Here is a 24,658-nt window from a genome sequence, read left to right on the forward strand (position 1 = left end):
TTCTGAATGGAGAAACTTTGCACATGGATGAAATCACAAAAGTTACAACAGTATAACAGTATGCACATTTCAGTTCTAGCAAAATAAATAATTATCTTTCAGAAACACGAGAACACATTTGATATTTAATGTTTCATTTATTAAATGAGAATAATATTATATGTATTTATAGGTGAATTAGTTTGCAGCTTTCATATACAGACTCCTTTATATCTTTAAGGAAAGATGCAGTTCAGCAAGAATCTCCCTACATTTTTTCAAACTTTTTTGCTAATCAAAACTTTTCATTAATTTTTTTTTAAGCAGGAAAAAGAGAAAAGGGGCCAGTTTGAGATTTTATTGTCAAAGATGCTTCCTCTTTGATATATCAGAGTTGCAGGACTTAGAAAAAAGAGTGGTCTATAATATTTTGAATGGAAAATGATCAAGCCCTCCATCTACTGTGCAGTCAAAATTCAATGCAGCAACCTTAACCTGATCAAATATAACCTGACTATATTATGACTAACTGTGCAGGGAAGAGACAGCATTATTACAACTGTTATTTATTTAAAATTAGAAATAGGATTATTTTTCTTTTCTTCTTGTGAAAAGTCTAGGAAGGGACGATCAGCTCTTCTACAGATGGTTTTTATTCAGCCTCCACATGCTCAAGCATCCTGCCAAGGAAGAAGCACTCAGTACAAAAAATATTAATAAAATAACAAAAAGATTTCCTGTTAATTTTTTGGCAATTTTAATAAGTCTTTTTTTAATTATTTTTAAATAACATAAATCATGCTAAGCACCTCTCCTTTTTTCCTCATTAACGTGAGGGATATAAATTTCTTAAACTGTAAATATAAATATAAACATATTGGACACAGGATGACAAGTGTCAAAAAACACAAACACTAAGGAAAAATAGGTTTTCTCCTCCAAAGCAAACTGAGCAGCCAATACTGATGACAATTATCATTTATCTGTCATTATGCATGCAGGGTGCCCACATCCATGAGGAGGACAGGACTCCTGAATCTTTAATAATTGTGTAGAAGAGAGGGCTGAGCAGGCAATCATGTAAGCTCTCTCTGGTAAAATGGCTTCTTCTATATAGCTACTTAATGTAAACAAACTTTTGCTTTCTTTTCTATCTACTACCCCTATGGTTGCTAGGTAAGCAGCTTCCCATTCCCTGAAATTTCAGAACCAAAAGTTGTGTGTGGGTGTGTAAAGTCACAAGACATTTGACATCATGGAGATGTAACAATTACAATTACAAAACAATGTAAGAAAGCTAATGAAATAGACAATACAGATATCAAATACTACAACACAAATATTTCATGCAACATAGAGACAGATACCCAGAGGGCTTAATTCTCTGTTAGATATTACTACTAATATTAATAGCTGGATACCAATATTAGTGTATCCCAAGAGCTGCACATCAGATAGATAGCCATTTCCTATATACTGTTATCTGCAAATACTTAAGTCGAGCTTAGAAGCTACCTACTTTAACAGGTATTCCATGTATTTCATATACTAATTAAATTAACAGAAAAATTCATTTCTACACATAAACATACAAAATCTTAACAGATGCAGAATTATGAATGCAAGACCTTGGACATCACTCCTTTTAAAAGAATGTGTTGAGAACACATGACCCAAAAGAGGTCCTCAAAGAATTAAGGTCATGATTATTATTAGTCTTCATTAAATAGGTTTTGTATAACATAACAAAACAGAGGAAAATGGTCCTTCTCCAATGTTCCAGAAAGCAGAGCATTCATAACCATATGTAGACAACACATATTTTGATAATGGGCTTCCCCATTATCTAGGTAAAACAGTTAAGAAGTATAGTCTCTTCTCAAGGTGAACAAAGGGTTAATGATGTTATGGTTTTTGGTTACATTTATTGAGGATCAGCAGATTCCAAACATGACACACTTGCTCAATGAAGATGGCCAGTTTGGGAAGAAATGTAGACGCTTCCAGATGCTTCGAAGATGAGAGGTTATAAAACACAGTGCCACAAGATACAAGAGAGATTAAGAGATCCCCAGAGTCTTTGAAGATGCCTTGGGACTGATAGAAAGTCCCTATCAGAAACTGTTTCACTGTCCCTAGCAAAGTTGTTAGGCTACATTTCAGAGCAAGGAAGTGACAAAACCACCTCTTGCTAAGAAAACCCCATGAAATTAATAGGGTTATCATGAGAAAGCACATACAGATTGAGATTATTGTGATGATGTGGATTTAAGTAAAAAAAAAGTTGTTTATTCCATAAGGTATGGCTATTTTATATGGAAATGTTTTATTGCTGTAATCCTGCCTCGATCCGCAGGGAGAGGCGGGAAATATAAATAAATATTATTATTATTATTATTATTATTATTATTAGTGTAATGTATAGAATTCAGAGACATAGACATGGTAAAGACCATGCAAAAGCACAATGCTGGTGCCGATTTTAGTGTTAGGGACCGCGCGACACCACTTGTTACATTGCACCTTTGGCACCTGGTTTTTCTGGGTTCTTTTTCCTGCGGAGGGAAGCCACGGTTTGGCAGTAGAGGCTTCCCTCCAGAGCAAATTAGGCCGCTGGCAGGCCACCCTTTTTGGGCTGTCTGTCCCGCGCCATAGTCTGGAATATCAGTATGAACCACTGAGAATGAGTGAAAGATCTTGTAGCATAAGCTTTTGTGGACTTGGTTTACTACTTCAGACACATGGAGTGAATGAATGCATTCCATGCATCTGAGGAAGTAGACCAGCTCTAGAAAAGCTTATGCTACAACATCTTTCACTCACTTAGGCTTGAAATGCATGGGCCAAATAAAGTGGCTTGTGTCCACCACAGGGTCATGGGGTGCAGATGATGCACACCCCAAACAGGTCTGAAGCTGCTCTGGCACTGTCATCTGGTTCTTTGGACTGGATCCAAAAAGAGTGGAAATAATCTGCCCTGATGGTGGCTGGCTTGGAACCATGGCAGCGGCCTTCTTTGGAAGTAGGCCATGTGATCACCGCAGTCCCAGCCTGACCACAGCTGAAGTGGCCTCTGGCCACTCCTGGAAGGCTGTCTGCTTCTCTCCATAGTCTCAAAGTTGCTACAAGATTCCTTTGAATACTGTGTAATGTATAATAAGTGTACATCATGTGTTCTATCATGTGGTGAGAGTACAGAATGTTGGGAGTGACTGGTGCTTGGCTAAATCTTAGAAGGGATATTTAAAAAGCTCGGAGGAGGTCAGCATCAGAGATTAGTTAGACTCAGGTCTGTTGGTTAGAATTTGAGTTAGAGTTCAAGAAGGAGTGATAATGAGATGAATGTCAAAATTAAGAATGTCAGTGAGAGATGTGAAATAAAGTTAGTGTCACTCAAGTTTTCGATGTTTTAAATAACTGTTCATTTTATATTGAATTTCTGTTTAATTAAGATTTGAAAAATTATATACTTCTGAGAATGCTGCATGCAGGTTATGGAAAAGCTTGAGTTCAGACACATGGTGTCTGTAGGGACAACACATATTCAAGGATGGTAGTTTCCAGTGAGGAGAGATGAATAAAGTCTGACACAAGAACCACTAGGGCATCTGAGAGGTCCCCAAATTTTATGCCACTATGGTGAGATAAGAAGTCCTCACATTGGTGGCAGTGCTTGGTAATTAGAAGCCCTCACAAAACCCTGGGACATGGCAGCCCTAACTATTTACAACCACTAGTTCCAGCTGAAACAACTAATTTGGCACATTTGTTGAAGGCAATATTAAATTAAATTCCACATTCTGGGACAAAGGCAAAGTTGGCTGAATCCTCCTAGATTAATGCTGCTGCAGGTTGTTCTGTCTACAGCATGAAATAACACAATCCAAGAACTAATACAGTGCAGTAATTTATAACAGAAATGCCGCAGTGCTTCAGTCGCTATGAGTATATGGAAAAGGATTGCTATTTGTGAAAAGAAGGCTATGAAAATTAAGTTTTTGTTTAACAATGACAAATGTTCAGGCCAAATGGCATGCAATTCTATGCATGTTTACCAGACGTAACACCCACTGTAATTAATGGGGCTTGTTCTCTGGTATGTTTAAGATTAAAGTTTTAAGGCTTACCTCCCTAAGAAGAAGTAACTGGCATGGGACCATTGCAAATCAGGGCAGGGCTCCTGTGCTTGTGATAGTTATATTGGGGGGGAAATTATTTCAGCAGGTGTAGCTGCATGACGAACTACACCTACTGAAATTCCCTCTTCCACATAATTGTTAAAGTGCACCTGAGATGTTCCTCCTGGAATAATATAGTCTTCTAGTGCAGGCTTTCATTTTTACTGACTGTGGGGCTCTAAATGAAAACTTGTTGTGAGAACTGCTCCTAAATTGAAAGGCTTCATATGCAGAGGTAGGAAATCACATGTAAAACCCTCATGTATAAAGAAGACCAAATGTAAGAAATAAAGGTTCTAGAGTGTGGTCTTTGCCATGCCATCACTAAAGAGGTCCTCAAGGCAGGATGGAGAGCCTTGGAACAATGACACTGTGAATTTTATAGACTCTAGTCTCAGTTCTCTTGTGCAAGTAGCTCTATCTGTCAGGCGAAATACCAATGCTCTGCCCTAGATGAAGTCCTTGGAGTATATCTTAGTGTACAAAAGGAGAGGGGAATAAAGACTCAGGCTAAACATGAAGCCCTTAAACTGACAGCCTAAATGAGGTCTCCTCATTAAGTACATACTTTTTTGTGCGTAAGTTCTCTATGACAGTAAGGCTCTGCTCAGAAGATGACCCAGGACTCAATATTCCACACCTGAGCCATGAGGTGCATTGTTTGATCTTTAATTTTGAAAGTTCCCTGTTTGGAACTGATGATGCTTAGTGCGATTGAGTCTGATTTACTATTTTTCTGGACTCTACCCTAGTGTACTCTTCCTTTCTTGAGTGAAACTGAGCAGCTTATTCAACAGACGTTCTCTAAGAGAAGTTCCTGGCCAAGAAACAGGACTCCCTTTTGTAAGTAAACACAGCAGTATTCAGTGTGCAAAATCACCCTTTCTAATTCTCCATTTGTTTTTCTATTAGTACAACATAGGGCCAAAGCAGATGGCCCAGAAGGAGCAGTCTCTTGAAGTGGGCCATCACCATGGTCCCAAATGGGTAGCCAGTGGATTAAATCTGTTCCTTTTGTTGGTGGTTTCAGACCACCTTAGGTGGCCTTGGAGTGGCTTCCAGCTGTTTTGGGGGTATGTGTCATCAAAACACTACATCCCCAAAGTGATTGGAAGCTGTTTTATTTTCCCTGTCTGTTTCCAGCCATAGCTGTAAAATTCTTCCTCATTCATACATAATCATTAACAATAGCAACATTTAAAATAGCTTTTCTCTATTTTACTTTGCTGGCAAAAAGAGTTTCTGTCAAGGGACCTTAAACCACTCCTACTGCGGTGTATGCAGAAATATATGTGAATGTGTGTATGTGATGATGAGTCACACACCCTTCTGTTGTATTCATCCATGTTAGAAAATACTTCGCATGAGACTGAGTGCCCCCAAATAAATTAGCCTTTTCACTTGTGGTTTTGAATTCATTATGAATTTTCCTACTTGGCTTGGGGAGGTTATCTGTGATGTAAACATAACATCTTTTCACTTATACTTTCTTCTAAGCATTTATTCCATTCTCCAGTTTGTCTAATATTGGAGGTGTCCATTACATCCAGCTTTAGTAGACAACAAACAGTTTCTGCTACCTATCAAGAGTATGCTACAAATGACCCAGAACTCATGCAAATGCATTTTTTCTATCTTGCAACTGGCAGCATGCCCCTACCTTCAAAATTAATAGCACAAATGGCAAGCTTGAATTCACCTTCAAGTTTCTTTTGGAAAATTGATTATTGTCTACATTTCTCTGCCAGCCCAGCACACCAGAACAAGTCTGTGTGTACAAATCAAGGGAAATGAAAAAGGTAGGAGGCACAGTCTTTTCTTTTGTCCCAAATAAATCCATCCCAGAACTTTATTCTCTCCCTGCAACATATCATCTTCACAATCCAATGTTTCTTTAGCAGGTTCCAATGCATGATAAAAAAAAACTGAATGCAAATACTTAGGGGTCCCCCCCCCATCTCCCACTGCAGTAGATGAGAATGTGAGAGAGACCACTTTTGGTTAGGTAGGTAAATTGAGAAAATAGTGCCGAACTGGAAGGGAGCAGATGTAAAGGGACACTAAAAATCCTGACAAATGAATATCTGATGTTGCCTTTTCAGTGAGCCAATTAGTTTCAGATATATAAATATACATAATCTACAGTTGAAATGAAGCATCAGGATCTTATTAGCTGGTAGCTTTTCTAAATGGAAGAATGAGGAATGGCAGGTGAGACTACAAAGGTTCTTGAGCTCCTTTTGAGCCGTCAGGAAGGGTAACTGTTTGATCAAAGTAGTTTTGCAACAGAGAGAGGAAGAAAAATATGAAAATACTGTACAATAGAAGTATTAGGAGAAAACAGAAAACAATGCATTCATTCCCTCCCTACAACTCATCAATAAGTTCTTCAGTATTCTTAGAAAGAAAAGTGATGAGAAATGGGTACAAACAATTGCCAAAGCCAATCAGAACCAGAGGAGAGATTGTCTCCCAAATTATTTACTCCAAATTTTCCTGGCAGCCTAATTTAGTTTCTGTAATGCACTTTCCCTTTCTGAGCATTCCTGCTTGCCAAATCAAAGATTATCTTTTCTGGCCTGTTGGCGAGTAGATTGTTGATAGCTGAACACTGATATTTGGATAGTGCACATCTGCCAATTGAATTAAAGTGCCACACTGATCTCAGTTTACAAAATAATACGCAACTTACCATTCTTTCTAAAAAAAGGTACTGTTTAATATTTTGACTTAACTTTTCAGGAGTCAATTAGCTTTAATCCTCCTCTTCCTCCTCCTCCTAACCATCACCATCATCATAAACAACAAAAGAACTCCTCCCATTTAACAAAAGGAAAATTCATTGAACAGCAAGGAAAACACAGCACACATCGCTGGACTGAAAATGTAGGCCAGAACTGCAATTTCACAAATATCACTTCATTTCATATTGGTCTAAAGAAAAGCCAAGGATATAATTTGTAGGAGACTAAAATTGTACCAAATGTTGCTCATTTACCATGCCAATCATATAGACATACTTTGAGACCAATGACCTCTATGAGATGCTACATAATTTTGCTTAGTTAAATGTATTATTGGGGTGCAAAACAATCTCAGCCATTTCACCCTCCATGCTAATACTTGATATACATTTTGGAAAAAAGAAAAGAAAACCCATAGTCGAAATTAAACTGTGGGCCGCACCACAAAACACAGAGGATGGACTATGAGATGTCATAATATTGCTTATGATGCAATGCTTTCTTAGAACAGAAGATATGTTAATAATTCACAGTATATGTAGACCAGACATATGTACCCAACAATAAGCTTTGGGTCCCCTAATTTCATATAGTCAAATCTCCTGTGGAGGTTATCCCTTGCTATACCATCACATCTGACAGATTGTTTTGCTCAGTCATAAAATGTTACCAAGAATAAGATCCCATGTCACTGATGATAAAAATATGTATACATGAAGAACTAATGAGTTTACATCTCAGTTCATTTCATATATCCAAAGATCCAGGAGAGTTGTTCTGTGAGACAGAACAGTATAACATGTAATTTTGGTATGCTGTTGTTGTGTGCCCTCAAGTAATTTCCAACTAATTTCAACCCTAACATCAACCTATTATGGGGTGTTCTTAGCAAAATTTGTTCACAGGAGGTTTCTCTTTGCCTTCCTTTTATGCTGAAAGAGTGTGACTTGTCCAAAGTCATCCAATGGATTTTCATGGTGAAGCTGGGATTTCTGTGCTGTTTCCAAAGTCATAGTCCAATGCTCAAACCAGTATACCACATTGACTCTAGTACAGGTGTTCCCAGGGAATATGTTCATGGAACATTAGATAACAAAAGCAGAAGTAATGTGGAAAGAATGAGAATAGGTTCCTACACCACACACACACACACACACACAGAGGATGATGATGAGGATGATGATGATGATGATGATGATGATGATGATGATGATGATGATCATGTTTCAGCAAACCTCTTGTTCAAAACCAGGAATATGCATGTGTGAAATCAAATAGGCTAAGTAAGGGGTTCTACAGCTGCCCCTTTTCACACCAGATCAGGGCCACAGCAACTTCACACCGAGGCCTCAATCCAGCCTTCCTTTTTGCGGCGGCACAACTATATGGCGCCCCTTTGGCGCTGCATCATCTGGATGCTGTCTGGAGTTGCGTGCAGCAACAGGGTACCTTGGGGGCGGAGTCAGGCATGAGTCATCAGGACGCTGTGCCCTGACTTTGCCCCCGGGCCAGTCTTACAGGCTGGTCTGTAAAGGCCCTAAGTCTTCCAAAATGCATCCAGGGACAACTATTTCTTTCACTTATGATTTCCATTCTTGTGGCCAAACTTTCAGATCTAGTGAGACAATCTTATCTGCCTTCACTTTTTCCTCTGTTTTCTTGTTCATACATGCTCAGCAAAGCATTCTAGACATACATATTTCATGTATCAGAAGCAGGAACACATATTTACTTTAGAATAGGTTAGAGCAGAACCCCATTCTTTCCAAGCTCAAATTTTATTGCATTGTTTACTGCAGACATGCTGCTGCAACAAGACACCAAAATATGTATTCCTCCAGATCCCCTTAACCATCCTCCCTGTGCCAATACTTCTGAAAAACACACAGCTCACCCAAAGATTTATTTTTAAAAGGAGGGGGAACTGGGTGATGATAAAAAGGCTATACAAATGAGACAGCACCACCCTTAATTGAACTATTTTTTGCCCTTGTGAAAGAAACTGTTTTCAGAAATGATTTAAATTGAATTTAGAAGTAGTATTATATTATTCACAGAGTGAAATTAAGCCAAGAAACATATAGGTTGATAAATAATTTCCCCCCCATAAACCAGGTCATATGTAGAGATCATGGTCATATGTAGGTCACATCATATCCTCTACAGTTACAATTTGCACCCATAAGTAAGAAACCTGTTTGAGGTTTATTAGTGTGTGGTCTTAATATTAGGTCAGTAAAGGACATGGCATTATTTTTAGAGATAATCACTTCTGCATTCTTTAACATTTCCCATAAATAGTGTGCATCTATAAGCAAACAGATACTATATATAGAATTTCATACTATATAATGAACATGCATATTCCCTGCTTTGTGTTTTTCTTATGCACATTCAATTTAAATTTATCATCTAATACTGCTGACACCTAACAATCATGATGACAACCTTTTAATTATATATATTTTAATTAAGTATAAAGAAATAAAAGCAGTTTGCAGGTATTTCTGTCAGGAAATTTTTAGATATTACATGACTGTGTAGCATTGATGCTTTTGAACCAAAATCCAATATTTGGTTTAAAAAAAAAATCTTGGCCTGACCACACTTCTATTTATTTGGTAATTATTGTTGTAAATTTAATTTGTAATAGCTGTCATTATGCACAATTTTTTAAAGGAAGAGTAAAATGGCAATCAGAGAAGTGGCGAGCAACACTGCCCCCTTTCTCTCCACACCAATGTCCCCAACTAGGAGTTGAGAATATCAATTTATGGTGTTAATAGAGAAGAAAGTATTACTTTAGAAGGGTTATATTCTTCCTTTGCAAATACAGTGGTCCCTCCACATTTGCTGGAGGTAGGGGTGAAGGAACCCCATGAATGTGGAAAATACGCAAATAAATAATACAATTCTTTTTACCTGAGAGAACTCCTCTGGGAATATCTAGGTCCTCCAGTGCAACTCTGTGGTCAACATCTGCCAGAAGTTGATCACAGAATCATGCTGGAGGACTTACAAATGCCTAGAAGAGTGCTTTCTCTAGGAACTTCTAGGTTCTCCAGCACAACTCTATGGTCAATTTCTGGCAGAGATTCACCGGAGGACTTAGAAATTCCTAGACAGAACATATTAATCAAAACTGCAAATAATCAAAAATGCAAATATAAAAGCCATGTATCTGGAGGGCCAACTATGCTACTTATATTAGTTTTGCAAGAATATGGCACTTATTTGTACTTCAGTTAATGGTGTTAACACCAAATAATGATGTTAAGAAAAAATGTATTCATCATGAGAGACTCCATAGCAGTGCCTGTAAGGAGAGTCCAAATAATTCAGGTTAACTATGCTTATCCATATCAATGAATCACTTATAATTGTTTTCATCTCTTCCAAGGTGGATTTCTTTCCAAAGACTAATGGCTTTTAACTACAGTATTAAATACCAACCAACCAAAAATATCAGAGAGAGCTTTATAATGTTCCTTTAAAAATTAATCCCTGCCCAATCCAAGCCATTATGAAGATTGCAGGTAGGCTCAGGGGACTATGATGAAAGTTATCTGTAAAACTCAAAAAAGTCTGGAAACTTCATCCCAGTAAACTCAGGCAACAAAAACATTTAGGGCAGACATGCTTTGAATATTAAACTCACAAAACTTTTTGCCCCACTAATATTTCTGTGGTGATGTTCTGATTTCAAACTGAAAGAAAAAACAAAAACAACCAAAAAAGGGACATTTTAAACTGCAGCACATTCTTCTACAAATGACATTCCCCTTCCTTCCTAAATAGTTAAAAGCCAGGTTAAGGGAAAAAATACCCCAGGATCCTCTTCCCAAAGAAAGACTGCCTTGTTCATTTTTGCTCATACTGAATGGACACTAATGTATCTCTCCCTGCCATTTTCTATTCTGAAATTAGCAAAATGCTTTATAGGACAAAGTTTCATCTATTCAAATTGTATAGGAGGATGATTTGTGTGGAAAACAACCTAAAGCAGAGGGGTACGTCCTTTTCTTTCTTTCTTTTTTAAACTCCAAAAGCTGCATCTGGAATGGCCCTGAGCACACACTGACACACACTTGCCTGCTTCCCTTAGCAAACTCTGCTGAGACTCTATTTCTCCATTGGAACTAGCACCAATCTCAGCTGCCCTGACACAACAAGTGCTGGTACCAAGCATAGCTGATGGCCCTGTTAACACAAAGCAGCAATCCCACCCTATGTTTTAAGAGTAGTTTCCTTGACAACTCCAGACTGAGTTGTGTATGAGTTCAGCACTTGGACAGCTCAAATAACAGCAGACGCTGTTAAAAACAGAGGCCACATCACCATTGAAAGATATCAGAGCCACTATCTGTGCCCAGTTGGAAGAACGGTTTTGACACTACCACCTGCCTGATCTGTAGGGAAAAGTGGGTTGTACCAGGCATGGCCAAAGGGATTGAAACCACAACAGAATGCCAATTTCTGAATATTTCAGTTGCATGAGATTATTTCTGCGTCAATAATAATTTTCATTTACTGAAAGTATGTGATGGGTTGAAACCAATATGTGCTTTCCTGGAAAGCAGCTCCAAAATTACATGAGGCATTGTATTGTCCCTAAATTTGGGGTCCCCCCTATGATTTCAATGGTTTTCCATTTTTCCCACTCCAGACAATGCTTTGCTCAACAGTACTTGCTTTTTAAATGAAGTTGAAACACTATTTAAAAATGAGATGGAAAGAAAACAAATTTTCCATATACTCTGCATTGAATTAATTATCCTTCTCCCATTCCTTCCACTATGTGAGGCTAGCAATGACTCAGTCACTGAATATCTTACAATATATATTTTAAAAGCCTAAATAAATATTTGTTACAATAATTTTAGCTGCATATTTTGGCTTTTCACAGAAGTCAGAAACTATAAATTTTGAACTGGGAAAGTAGATGTATGTTCTACAGGAGTTCTAGAATATCAATTAAATGTTTATCCAGCCTAACTAGGAGATTACTGCTCACCTCTGCAAGTGGCTGAAAAAAAGTTGCTTACATTTGCCAGTGATAAGATTTAATTCCATGAGACATATGTACATACATTCTGGTGTACTGTCTTTTTTGGTATTCTCTAACAGCATGTGCAACATCTAAACCAGTACCCAAACAGATTTCCAAATAGGAATTATTTGCAAACAGTCAAAGGGTTGTTATACAGTGCCAGATAGTTCAAAACAGAAATGAAGTTGCAGGCTGAACAGAACTAAACAAGGCATTTGCTACTCTTTATCTAAAACCAATTCTAAGAGTATAGCATGCCATTTCTCAGCCCCTTGCATTGATATTGGTGATAGGAAACTACTGTAAATTCATAGGAATTTCTTCCCACATAACTGTGCATTGTAATTTTGCTATAATTAATTTATTCTTTTTTCTTTATGGTAAGGAGTAATATCTCATACTTCTGCTTAAAGGAAAAGATCAAGACTGTAGCTTAGACACTGTGGTATTAGTATTCCAGGTCATGTTATTCTGTTTCCCACAAGATGTCCTGAGGCTACAGGAATATACAAGAATTTTCTCTTTCTCACTCACCAACTACCTATTTGACAGATCAGTATAGCTACTACACTAACTACATGATTTTGAAACATGGTCTGATTGTTCAAGTTTCTTAAAGAAGCTCCCAGACCAACTTTCTTTCTATATAAACATGACAAAACGTAAAGGTTTCACTGAACAGACAAGAATTTCTATGTCTGAAAGTTTCAATCACTTAATGTAACCACCCGTTTTATAGGTACAATTTAATCTCTATACCAGGGATGGAGAACCTTTTGGTCTCAAGAACTTTTAAGCTACAACCCCCACAGTTCCTTACCATTTGACAATCAGGATGGGGCTGATGGGAACTACAGGACCAAAAGTTCCCCATCCTTACTCTGTATTTTGTAAATAATGCCTATAGTACTATATCGATCAAGAGGAGAAGTGGAATCTCAGCAATGGCACTGCAGACGGAATAAATACACACTCACCATATTCACAATAATTGTGCTCCCCATACCCTTGGAATGAAGACAGGACAAAAAACAATATTTAAACATGCGCTAACATTATTTAAGTTAAACCAATCTTCTACATGAAAAGCAGTTAGCGTCCCTAAAATCTAAGAGTGTACTCTTAGATATTGCATACAGGCAGTTTGTAGATGAAACACATCAGATCAAAGCAACATAGGCTGTAATCCTCTACTGCATGTTGTCACAGCCTGGTGGGTTGTGGTAGAGTAAGCTAAGTCTTGTTGAATCCACCAGAAGTCTCCCCATGAAAAATTCTTCTTCATGTGATGTGTCATATCAGTGGTCACCTAGAAGTCAAATGTGCATATGTACATTGGATCGCACTGTGCCACTGATCTTTGAATAGAAGTTTTCAAAAGCAAATAAAAAGCCTATTAGCCCTATTCATATTGACAAAATTAACGCACTCTCAAATTTAATAGCATTCAAAATGTCTAGATTATCAAAAAAGTAAGATTAAAGTCCACTCTGCAATTTTCCAACATGAAGTTGGTGAGAAAAGGGGGCTGTCCACCAAAATTCCAAATATGATGACTAGATAAATCTATGCTACAAACTAAATGGATGGGAGGGTGGATGCCACAGAAAAGCCTGTACAGATAATTTCCACATACAGATGGGGAATGTCTCAACAAAGATCACTGTATGGTCTGAATCATGTTGGTTAGTGTAAAGCCAGTGAATGAACTGTTGAATGATGTGTTAATACACCAGTAAATCCCATTGATTAAATGGGTCTACTCTCCTCAGGATCAAGGAGATTCCTGCACGCAACTTTTTAACAGTAATTACACCTGCAAAAAAGCCACTTTCATGATAACTATCACATGACAATGAGCCATAGCTGCTGTGTCCTCGAAGTGTAGTTAGGGCATCACTTTTCACTGATGGGTAAAACCCATCAATAAGCTGTGAACAGAGCAAGTGCTCAGGTGCAAAACACTGTTGTCAGTGCCCCCTCCTTTCCCACTTCACTATTTCCAAGCAGCCTGTTCCCCTGCCCGCTTTTTAAAAAACTTTTTATTGACATCACTATAGCAGAGCCCTGGAAATGAGTGAATTAAAAGAAAAATAAATAAAAATACAAATACAGAAAGGCATGCTGGGTTGTGCATTAGGTAGGGATGAGGGGTTAAAGAGAAACCAGGCACAGATTATGATGGTGGCATCATTCCCAGCCACATGATCCTTAATGCAGCATGTCTACATTTTTTGTCCTAACACTATTGTTGAGAATGGAGATCAAGTGGTAAAGCCCTAACATGTCTGTGTGACTGTTCCCCATTGACTGTCCTCTCCTAGGATGGGAAAAGCTGCCAGTTATCTTCATTTCCTCCTCATAAAGGAGGGAGAATACTAGCAAAACTGCCTCACATCTTTTTGGAGGGTGAGCAATATTGTATTATTTTGAATGCACACATGCATGCTTCATTATTTAGGTTAAAATGAGTAGTTTTCATTTTACTTCACTGTACTTTAGGTGCTTTAAATACACTTTTTTACCAGAATATAATGAAGGTCACATTTTATCCTCCCTCCACACTGACTACCACATCTGTTAAAGTTTTATGCACATCATTACGATTTTCAACAATATTTAGTTTTCCTAATGCGACTGAATGCTACCATAAGTGTGATGTAATAATATCATCTGTGAAATAGACAATGTACTCCTTTCTTTAAAAAGTAAATGGATTTTCACTGTGAAGCAAAGGAAATTTATCTAAATTTAGAGCAGTCATGTATATACCGAGTCAGAAGGAAATGTCCATCCTGAGAAGTTTTAGAAAAATGAGAGTGAAAAAAGAGTCAAATAAACATTATATGAACAATTGCAATTGCTAATTCTGTCAGAAGGGAGACATTTTGCACATTTCCTAGGTGAGATATGGCTGAACAGTATTTCCGAGTATCAGATAAAAAAGAATTTTGTGCTTGTGTATGTTGCTTCAAGTCTCCTGTCAACATATGCCAAACCCATGAATTTCATAGCGTTTTCTAAGGCGAGGAATACTGAAAGGAGGTTTTGCTATGTTCTTCTTCTGAAATGTAGCCTACAGCACCTGGTATTCCATAGTGGTCTTCCATCCAAGTACTAACCAGGGCTGATCCTGCTTACCTTCCAAGATCAGACAGAATCTGGTGCCTTTAGGGTATTTAGCCTAGCCAGTCTTCCTTATGTGGTTTAATTTAGGCAGTACTACAAAATTTTGCTGAAATATCAAGTGTTATTAAGAGTGGGAAATATTTCGAACATGTATGAAGTGAATGTTCTATTAAATCTGCACAAATAGTTTTGCAAACATACACATACAGGTGATCTCACAGTATTTTTAACACACAGCTTGTAATTGTTAGAACTTCAATTGTTATTGATGCAGATCCAAATGGTGGGTAATCTATGTATATTCTTTTTCAGAAAGCTGTCAAGAATTAATTTGTTATTGATGTATCTGATTTTTAAAATATTTTGCAGGATCCCCCTGCCCCCCCCCCCCTAAAAACCAAACATTATCCTCACCCTGCCTATACAGTACATGGAGGTGACCTGAAAGTTTCATACAGTCTTGTATGTCCTTTCCACTTTTGGTGGGCATGGGAATTTCTGTTCATGATGTTGTACACACATATATGAATAGACCTTCTTAGTGTCTGCCCCCCCCCCAGTGGATTTACACAGGCACCCTTCCTAGTTGCTTTTTGCAGAGAATTAAAGTCTTTTCTATTTCAACAGGTATTTGATGAATGCCTGTGTAAGGCCTGTCTCACCGAAACATCATGCCAGATCTTGCTAAATGTTTGGTGTGTGTGCGTGCACATGAAGACACATGCATATTTAAAGATGTCTGTTTTAATCTGGTTTTAGTTTTTTAATTGCTTTTTTGATAGTGTGCTTTTTAATTTGTTGTAAGTTTCTTTGAATCCTGGACTAGGAAAAAGTGGACCAGAAACAGAAATAAATAAAGACACCTAGATGTCATATACAGGCCTGAACATTTAATAGAATGATTCTGGCAATGCCAACATTCACAATGAAATTCCAAATGTGGGAACTTCTTGTCTTCTTTCAAGTCATTTTCAAGTCCCTGGTGACACAGGGGTTAAATGCTGGTACAGCAGCCACAATGTTGTGAGTGTGATGCCACAGTGCTTCAGGTTGACTCAGCCTTCTATCGTTTCACAGGTCGGTAAAATGAGTACCTAGCTTCTTGGCGGCAATTGGCTTATAGATTGTAAACTGCTTAGAAAGTTTACTATAAAGAAGTATAGAAATGTAAATACTATTGCTATTGCTATTAAGCAGGGTCATCTCTGGTTAGTATTCAGATGTGAGATTGCTAAGGAATACTAGGTGCTGTAGAGGTTATATTTCAAAGGAAGGAACTGTAAAACCACCTCTAAATATTCTTTGCCTATGAAATGGGTTGAAAGTGCATGCACACACACACACACACTATCAATATACTATATACCTCTTTGTGGGGGTGAGGCAGAATCCAGTCAGTACTGGGTATGCTCCAGCTAATACATACTATAGCACTAGTGGGGAAATTACCTTTTATGAATGACCTTAGGAACATGGGGAAATTTGCCAAGCCTGCCTAATTTTAATGTAATTTCTCTAGGGGGAAAAATCAGAACCATCTGCACTCTAGAGAAAGGAGATTCCCCAGGTTCTCCAGTATAAATTGAATTATACATATTTCTTCAATTTCTTCCATTTCAATTTCTACTTTGAAAAAGGGCCAGAACTATACAGTTAGGTGAGTGTACTTAAGCAATAGGGTCAGAGAGATTATGGGAATGAACCTGAACTCATTAACATTTATGGCATGCCCATTCAGATTTTTCTTTCTCTTTGTTGAACTCAGAAAGCTAAATGTATGAAGCAATGAAGGAAAGAAGAAATGAAATAAAGTAAAACATTCACTACATTATCATTGGTATGTAAACAGTTTATAATTAGAGCATAACCATATTATTTGTGAATATTCAAAATAGTACAAAGGTATTGTAAACATAAGCGTGGTACAGACTGCACAAAAGCGCCATGCTGGCACTGATTTTAGGGTTAGGAATTGCACGGCAACCGCACGGTCCCTAACCCTAATACATGCTGGCTGTGCAATAATGGTGGTGTCCTGTGTACACGGGCACCACAATTATGATGTAACAGACGCATAGCATCCGCACGTCACACTGCACCAGTTACGTCATGAGTGCGCCATTGGCAGTGCAAAACGAACCCAGTTATTCTGGGTTCTTTTTACTCCAGAGTGACAGTGTGCGATTTGGGGGCTGTGCCGTCCCTCCGGAGTAAAAACAGGCATTGGCAGGCCACCGTTTCTTGGCAGTGTGTACTGCGCCATAATTTCACATTACTGTTTAGTAACACTGAGAGTTGTGAATCAGGCAACTAAACATAAAAACTAATAGACTTAATGTGTTGATCTCCTAAGAAATTAGGAACTGGTACCTATTGCTTAAAACAATCCAGCAATTCATCTGAACTTCTGCCTTTAATGCATGTTTATATCCTTTTATGAAAACAGAAATGAAATAATTAGACTTTCAGGTAGAACACTGAAATATTTACTTGCCATCCTTTCCTCTAGAATTTTGTTTGCAACTCATTGTCACTAATGTGGACTTGGAACAAGGACTAGAAAGGATATGTAGGGGGGATACAGACCGGCACTTTTTGCTGGCCTGTGGGCAGAGTCACAGCATAGCATCCACATGCTCGATGCTGTGGCCCCACCCCTATGGTGCCATTTCGGTGTGTGCCTGTTTACACGGCGTGTATTATGATGACACCACTGTAGTGCAGTGCCCAAATGATGCAGCACCGAAGGGGCATCATCAAGGTGTGACGGCGAACGTATGATGCCCCTTCCAGGATGCTGAAAAGAAGCTGCTTTTCATGGTTTCTTTTTGTGTCCTCTGGAGGCCGTGGCATGCATTTGGCATGGCCTCAATCCAGGGTGAAACGGGGCGGCTGCATGCTGCCCGTCTCTATAGCCCACAGTTATTTCCACAAATTACAAAATGCATGGTATATCTGCATGGCATGAAATAAAAACAACCACCTGCAACTGAATCCCAAACTAAATATTCTATACACTTTACATTTTCTGGAATATTATGTATGAAAAAGAGATTGAAACATGACTGTACCCTCATATAATGTCTGATGCGTCCTACTCTGTTTTTGCATATCTATCTCTCTTTACTGAATCTATCACTGGGTATATATTGTGATCAAAATAGTCAAGCTATCATTTTCATTTTACAACAACCTACATGCTTCATGATAGTTCTTTTTGTTATAAGCTATATAAGTAAAAGTAATGATCAACTTTGACTAGAAAGAAAGTGGAATTATTACTTGAGGTGCAGATAGGTGATAGTTTTATGTCATATTTAAGAAAATGAAATAAGTCTTTTTAACTGGGGAAAGGGTGGAAGGTGGGGAGAGATAAGATTATAAAGTAAAATTATTTGTATCTTGTATGTATTCTGTTTTAGTGTGTGTTTGTGTAGAAATGACTTTCTTTCCTTCACCTAAATCTTCTTTTTCACTTTCTGTTTCACTTTGAAATGCTGAATAAAATTTTTGAATTATAAAATAAATAAATAAATAAACTATATGGGAACTGGTGTTTGCTTGGAAAACAAGTTTGTTTTATGTGGTTTGGATATCTTAATTTGCTAACTTCCTCTAATGAAAATGAATCCCAAATGAAATGAATAAATTACTGCACCACCCAAAGGACAATACATTCTGCTACATTTAGACTACCTTTCAAATAAAAAAGGTGTTGAGATTGCATTCTATTCCCTGCATTGTAAAGAATTTATTTGGCAAGGCAAGGCATATTACAAGTAAAAGTAGCCATGAGCTACTTAAGTAACCAACTTAAGTGAAACTGTTTACTGTTGCTACAATGTCAAACTGTATCACATTTGGGGATGACTGCTAGATTAATAACGTCCTTCAAAATACCTGAAAGGAACCAGTTTATCACTTTAATGTATAGACTGTCATCTTCCTCTGAGAAAAAGGATCTATAGAAAACAACATAAGAGATTTTATATAAAGGATCAATACACTGGTTACCCAAAATGTCTATTTTCTAATACTGAGGAAGTCAGCAAGGAAAATTTACAAAACATATTTAAGCCTTAATGACATTGATAATGTCATAGCAATAGCAATACTATGAAAAAATCAACTGATAGAAGAGGCTATGGTGTATCAAATGCCTTAAGTGCTAATCTAGCAAAGAATAACTTTAAGAATAAGCATACAATATGCTAAAAGACTAGAGACTCCTGGTCTTTAAAAGACAGTCTTTGAAACAACTGAAAACAGTCATTTTGCACCTTACCTCCTACATATATTGTTTTCAGACCTATGCTATGCATAATTGTTCGGCACAGTTAGAAATCAAAGAAATGATGGATAAACTGTAAATGGCATGAAAACAGCAATGTGAACAAAAGGCTGGAAGAACCTCTTGTACATTTGTATTCTCTCTCTCTCTCTCTCTCTCTCTCTCTATATATATATATATATATATATATATATATATTACACACACACACACACATACAGTAATGTAGATGCTAGTTTAGGCTGAAAATATGCATTTCACTTCAGTTCATAAAATGCTAGTCTTACCAATACAACTATGGAAGAGCTGAGATAAGCTGTAAATATGCTGAAAGACTAATTACCAAACTGCCCTGGGAATGTTGCATTAGGGCTGCATCCACACTGCAGAAATAATCCAGTTTGACACCACTTTATCTGCCATGACTCAGTGCTATGGAATGCTGGGAACTGTAGTTTGCTGTGGTCCCAGAGCTATCTGACAAAGAAAGCTAACTGTCTTACAAAACTACAATCTCAGAATTTCATAGCATTGAGTCATGGCAGTTAAAGTAGCATCAAACTGGATTATTTCTGCATGTGGATGCATCTTAAATATACTATAAATGTTTGTAAAATTAAGTAAAGAATATATACCTTAACTTAGAAATTTTAAAAAACACACAACACTTTATATTTGTATGCTTTCCAGAGACAAATCCCTTCTCAAAGGCTTTATAAAAAGCATTTGACAATTTGACACAGTAGAAACTGAGTTGCAAATGATTATTCATATGTGCAAACTTTAATTTGTGATTAAAGTTGTTTATTTTCCCCACACTCAAGAAAACTGAAGTTATATCATCATATGCTTTTCCAACATCGAAAATTAACCAGGGCCTGGATGGTTTGGCAAAGGCTTCTAAAAGCTCTCCACTTAACTTTCTAAGGGTAGTTTGATCCCTTAGGGCATAAAGATTAGATACTGGCCTTGACTAAACTCACAGAGTAATCCTGAACACATCTACTTAAAAGTAAATCCCACTGTCTCAAGGGTGAAATCATAACCAAAATTACTAATTTGGAACTAAGTCTAGTTGTGTCAGAGGGACAGAATTGCTCCAAGGATTAGGATATAGGCCAATCTCTTAATTTATTACTCTAAAAACTGATTTATACAAAAGTGTAACTCAAACATTATTTATACAACGTTGGTCACACTGTGTAAGAGAAGATACACAGTGAAGCAGCAGCAAAAATGGCCGTGTGTCTTTTAAAAGAAAAAAGAAATATTTATGACTGTGTCAGTTCAGACACCTCCAGTCTTTTCTGAATACAACATGAGTCCTAAGACGACAGACAAATCTGACTGTCAGCTGCCTCAGATCAATACTTCGAGAGCAGTAGTAATTCTCTCTCTGACCCAACAACTGCAGGCACCTTTTGTCTGCCTTCCTATGTAGTTATTTGACTTCTGGAGGAGGGTACAGAGATTTAAAGCGCAGGTCATTCTGATAGCAGGATCATTTGTGATAGTATTCTCATCCAACTATTCGCTCCATTGTAACACAGAAAAGATGAAAGTTGTCTCCTCTGTAAATGAAAGTATATGTCAGTCCTCTGCCTCGTAGCATTTGTTGTTTTCTGCTGCAGTAACAAGATCCTAATTTAAAAACAGAAGCCAAACACAGCTATATGTATAAAATGTTGCAGTTATATTCCATTCCATGTGAAAGTACAACAAATAGCCAAATATGTCCTACTCCAAGTCCAGCATTGCAAAATATCCAGTCCACTGTAAACACCTATTCAGATGTCTCCCCTTCTCTGTGCAAAAGTAGTTACTTTTTTCAGGTCAATGTTTTTTGTTCATATCACCAAGTTTCTATTCCAAATCACACTCATATCACAGCCAAGTTATGCTAATGAAGTTTTAAAATAAGACAACCATATTAATTTTAGTATTAAAATACACTAGGATTAAAAGTAGTGTTCCAATTGTATAATAAATCAGTGTAAGCTCTGTGTTATAAAATCAAAATGAAATCAAGGATGATTTTGTACTTTAAACTATAATGTGTGAATGTGTATTTTTTAAAAAGAACTAAGAAATTAAATATTGCTTTGCAGATTCATTTGCCATGCCAAGTTCTATACTTGTTTCTATTTAATATAGTCCCCAACATATATGGGAGGGAATGGTTTCTGGTACCAGTCATAGCAATACCAAACAACCAGAGATCAATCTGGCATATGCAATTTACCTGAAATGACATGAAACTGTCTTCTAACCATACACTGTACAGTGGCGATAATGCACCCAGGAAGAAACTGTTGGACACTTGTAACTCCCACCCAAGATATGTTTCCAAAAGAAACCTCCAGATCACACATTTAGTCCCCAAATGCCAAAATAGTCCAATGCAATGCCAAGCATACACAGAAAATGTCAACAGGTGACAAAGGTAAGAAAGGTGACCAAAAGCCCAATGCACAGAGAAGTTCTTTGTAAAGCCCAGGCGAAGTGAAGAGGATTTTTGTGAGAGGGTGGCAGCACTACTGTGGAGCAGCCATTTACTTCAGTGGGTTTTCCAGGGGAGGCGGTGATGGGAGGGGGTCCTGTTAGCTTATGCTCACCTCACCTTCATTATCCACACCAAAATATTCTCTAATTTTAATGATGTATTTGCGTGGAACCCAAGTCGCCACAAAGCAACCAGAATCAAAGCCCTGAAGCTCCATTAAGCACAATCTCATGTTAAAATTGAGTTATCTTTACTTTCAGAGCAACTGCTTAACTTTCTCGCTTAAATGTGGTCAGTTTATGATTCTAAAAAATAGCTTAAGAAAACAAAATTTAGAATTTGAATTATTTTGAATGTCAAACAATTTTGTAGATTTTTTTTCCTTTTTGGTAAGAAAACACACACACACATAATATTAGTAATTTTAAGAGGTGAGTGTCAAAGTTATATCCTGCCATTCTTGTACATATTTTACACTCTTCCCATAGATGTGTTAATAATAAAATATGTTGTTTTTCCTTTTAAAATGGCGTTAGGAAAGATACCAAATGTCCCAAGCTAATGTTAATACGTTTCATCTCTGGTTTCCACAAAAGTAATGTTCTGATTTAAATTACATTTTGAAAGGGAATTGTTTGCTATTTCCCACTATCAGCTGCCTTTTCTGAAATCATGACCGCAGTTTTCTGTAAGGTCCCACTTTATTTAACCCAACAGAGGAAGACCTAAAAATACTCAACGTGAACTTTTTGCATTTTGGGGTCAGGGAGGGAAACATGGGAAGGTATGATCTGCACAGTACTAGTGTCTCTAAAAAGGGACAGGACTTGGTGCCATCACAGGTGTTTCAAACTACCCCTGACTTGTGCTCTCTCTCTCTCTCTCTCTATATATATATATATATATATACACTGTAAACAATTGAATGAGGAAAGATGTCGTCTTAAGAGTGAAGTACCAAGACCTTATAGATATCTATAAAACATACCTTCGCAACATGGTACTTAATGCTGACAGAAAGACCTTAAAAAGTCCCACAGACCTGTCACTCTACGAAGCCTCTGCCTTTCACTAGAGGGATGCCTAACACATGACACTGAACGCATACACATGTACACACCCTGCCCAAGCTGCCACAGAGCATAACCACACCACACCACACACAGATACACATCACACACACACACACACCCCTAGATAGATCACGGTCCGGGAGTGAGGTTGGCAAAGGCAGCCTGGATGTCATCCTGACAGCTGCTCCACCAAGCCATCTCCTTTGCCCGCTGGGCTTCTCTGGCTGTAGCTTCCACACTGCAGGAATAATCCTCCGGGGCCACAACAAACTCCAGTTCCCAGAATTCCACAGTCAAACCGGGGTCCTAGCGGATTATTTCTGCAGCGCGGACGCAGCCTAAGTGGGACGTCGCCCTGGGAAGCGGGGAAAGCAGTGAAGCCTGGGCAGTGTTGGAGGGGCTCTGCCAGCCTCCCAGCCTCGCCTGCTGCCCTTCCGCAGCGCTAAGGCAGCGCCTGCCTGGCCCCAGGCTCCCCAGCGCCCTTTGGCCAAGGAGGGTGCTATGGATGGGCCCAGGGAGGGAGAGGAGGGGGCAAGGAAAGAAGAGCCCCAGCAATTCATGGAGCGGTGCATTTATTCTATTGGGCGAAACCAGGCATTCTCCCCCCCCCCCCTTGAGCCCCTCCAAGGCCAAGGGAAGGGAAGGAGGAAGGGGCTCCCAATCCCTCAGAGGGGACTCGGGCAACTCCTGACCTCTTTCCAAGTGCTGGAGCCAAGGAGACCCTCCCCTCCTCTCCCTCCCTCCCTCCCTCTCTGTCTTTCTTCTCCTCAGCAGTGCAAAAGGGGCCGAAGTTGTCCCCAGCCCTGGCAACTGAAGGGAGGGCAAGAGGGAGAAGGGGGGCTGCAGGCTGAGGCGCCCTTGCAGAGCCAGGCGGCGGCGGAGCCCTTCAGCAGCCAAGGAAGTGCGCGGGCCAAGGCAAGGGGAAGAAGAGCGGTTACCAGCGGCGGCGGCGGCGGCGGCAGTGGCAGTGGCGGGTCCTCCTCAGCTCAGCAGCCTCCTCCTCCTCCTCCTCTTCCTCTTCTTCCTCCTCCTCCTCCTCCTCCTCCCACCAGCATCTCCGTGAAGCAACTTCGTCAGCGGAGCTTGGAAGGATTCCTTCACTCAAGGGAAAGGCCCTCCCTCCTCCTCCTCCAGAAAGAAGAAGGGAAAACAAAAATGCAAAACAAGAACAAAAGGCAATAAAAACGAATAAAAAACAAAAGGCGTAGTAGGGCTCTTTTTAATGATGGTTATTATTATTATTATTATTATTATTTTAAAAATCCCGGATGGCTCTCCTGCGGGCCAGCCTTCGGGGGGCTCTTTTCCCTCTAGAGGCGGGCAGAGCCAAGGGAAGGCTGCTTGGCTTTGCCTCTGGCCGGGCTTCGCGAGGGAGCTCCGCCACCCAAGGCGCCCAGTGGCAGCCGCTCTCCCTCCTTCCTTCTCTCCTTCTCTGTCTGTAGCTAGCTCTCTTTGGCTGCTCTCTCTGAAGCCAGAGCCGAGCGGCGGGCGGCACCGCCACCAGGTTTGCAGGCGCTGCTGAGCGGGGGGCGCGAGCCAATCCCCGGGCTCAGCGGCGCGCGCAGGGGGGGCCAGGGAGGGAGGGAGGGAGAGAGAGCAGCCCAGTGCAAGACAAGGCTGGCAATGCCCCCCTGGCAAAGCCCCCTGCTCCTCTTCCTCCCCACTCTGGTCCCAGCCAAGGCAGTGGTGGGTTCCCGGGCTGAGGAGGAGG

At 39.1% G+C, this 24,658-nt stretch overlaps 1 protein-coding gene across 6 annotated transcripts in view; it reads right to left on the reverse strand.

Annotated features, from left to right (window-relative positions):
• Positions 1-24,372, reverse strand: part of TENM2 (teneurin transmembrane protein 2) — a 1,152,237-nt gene extending 1,127,865 nt beyond the window's left edge. For all 6 annotated transcript variants that reach the window (XM_089531991.1, XM_089531984.1, XM_089531975.1 and 3 more), the window contains exon 1: positions 23,886-24,372. The gene's annotated coding sequence lies outside the window, so the exon portion shown is untranslated. The remainder of the gene's footprint in view (positions 1-23,885) is intronic.
• Between the last annotated feature and the right edge of the window lie 286 nt (positions 24,373-24,658).

Source organism: Sceloporus occidentalis, unplaced genomic scaffold (genome assembly GCF_023333645.1).
Source record: "Sceloporus occidentalis isolate IW3139 unplaced genomic scaffold, rSceOcc1.0.p SCAF_1, whole genome shotgun sequence".
NCBI lineage: Eukaryota > Metazoa > Chordata > Lepidosauria > Squamata > Phrynosomatidae > Sceloporus > Sceloporus occidentalis.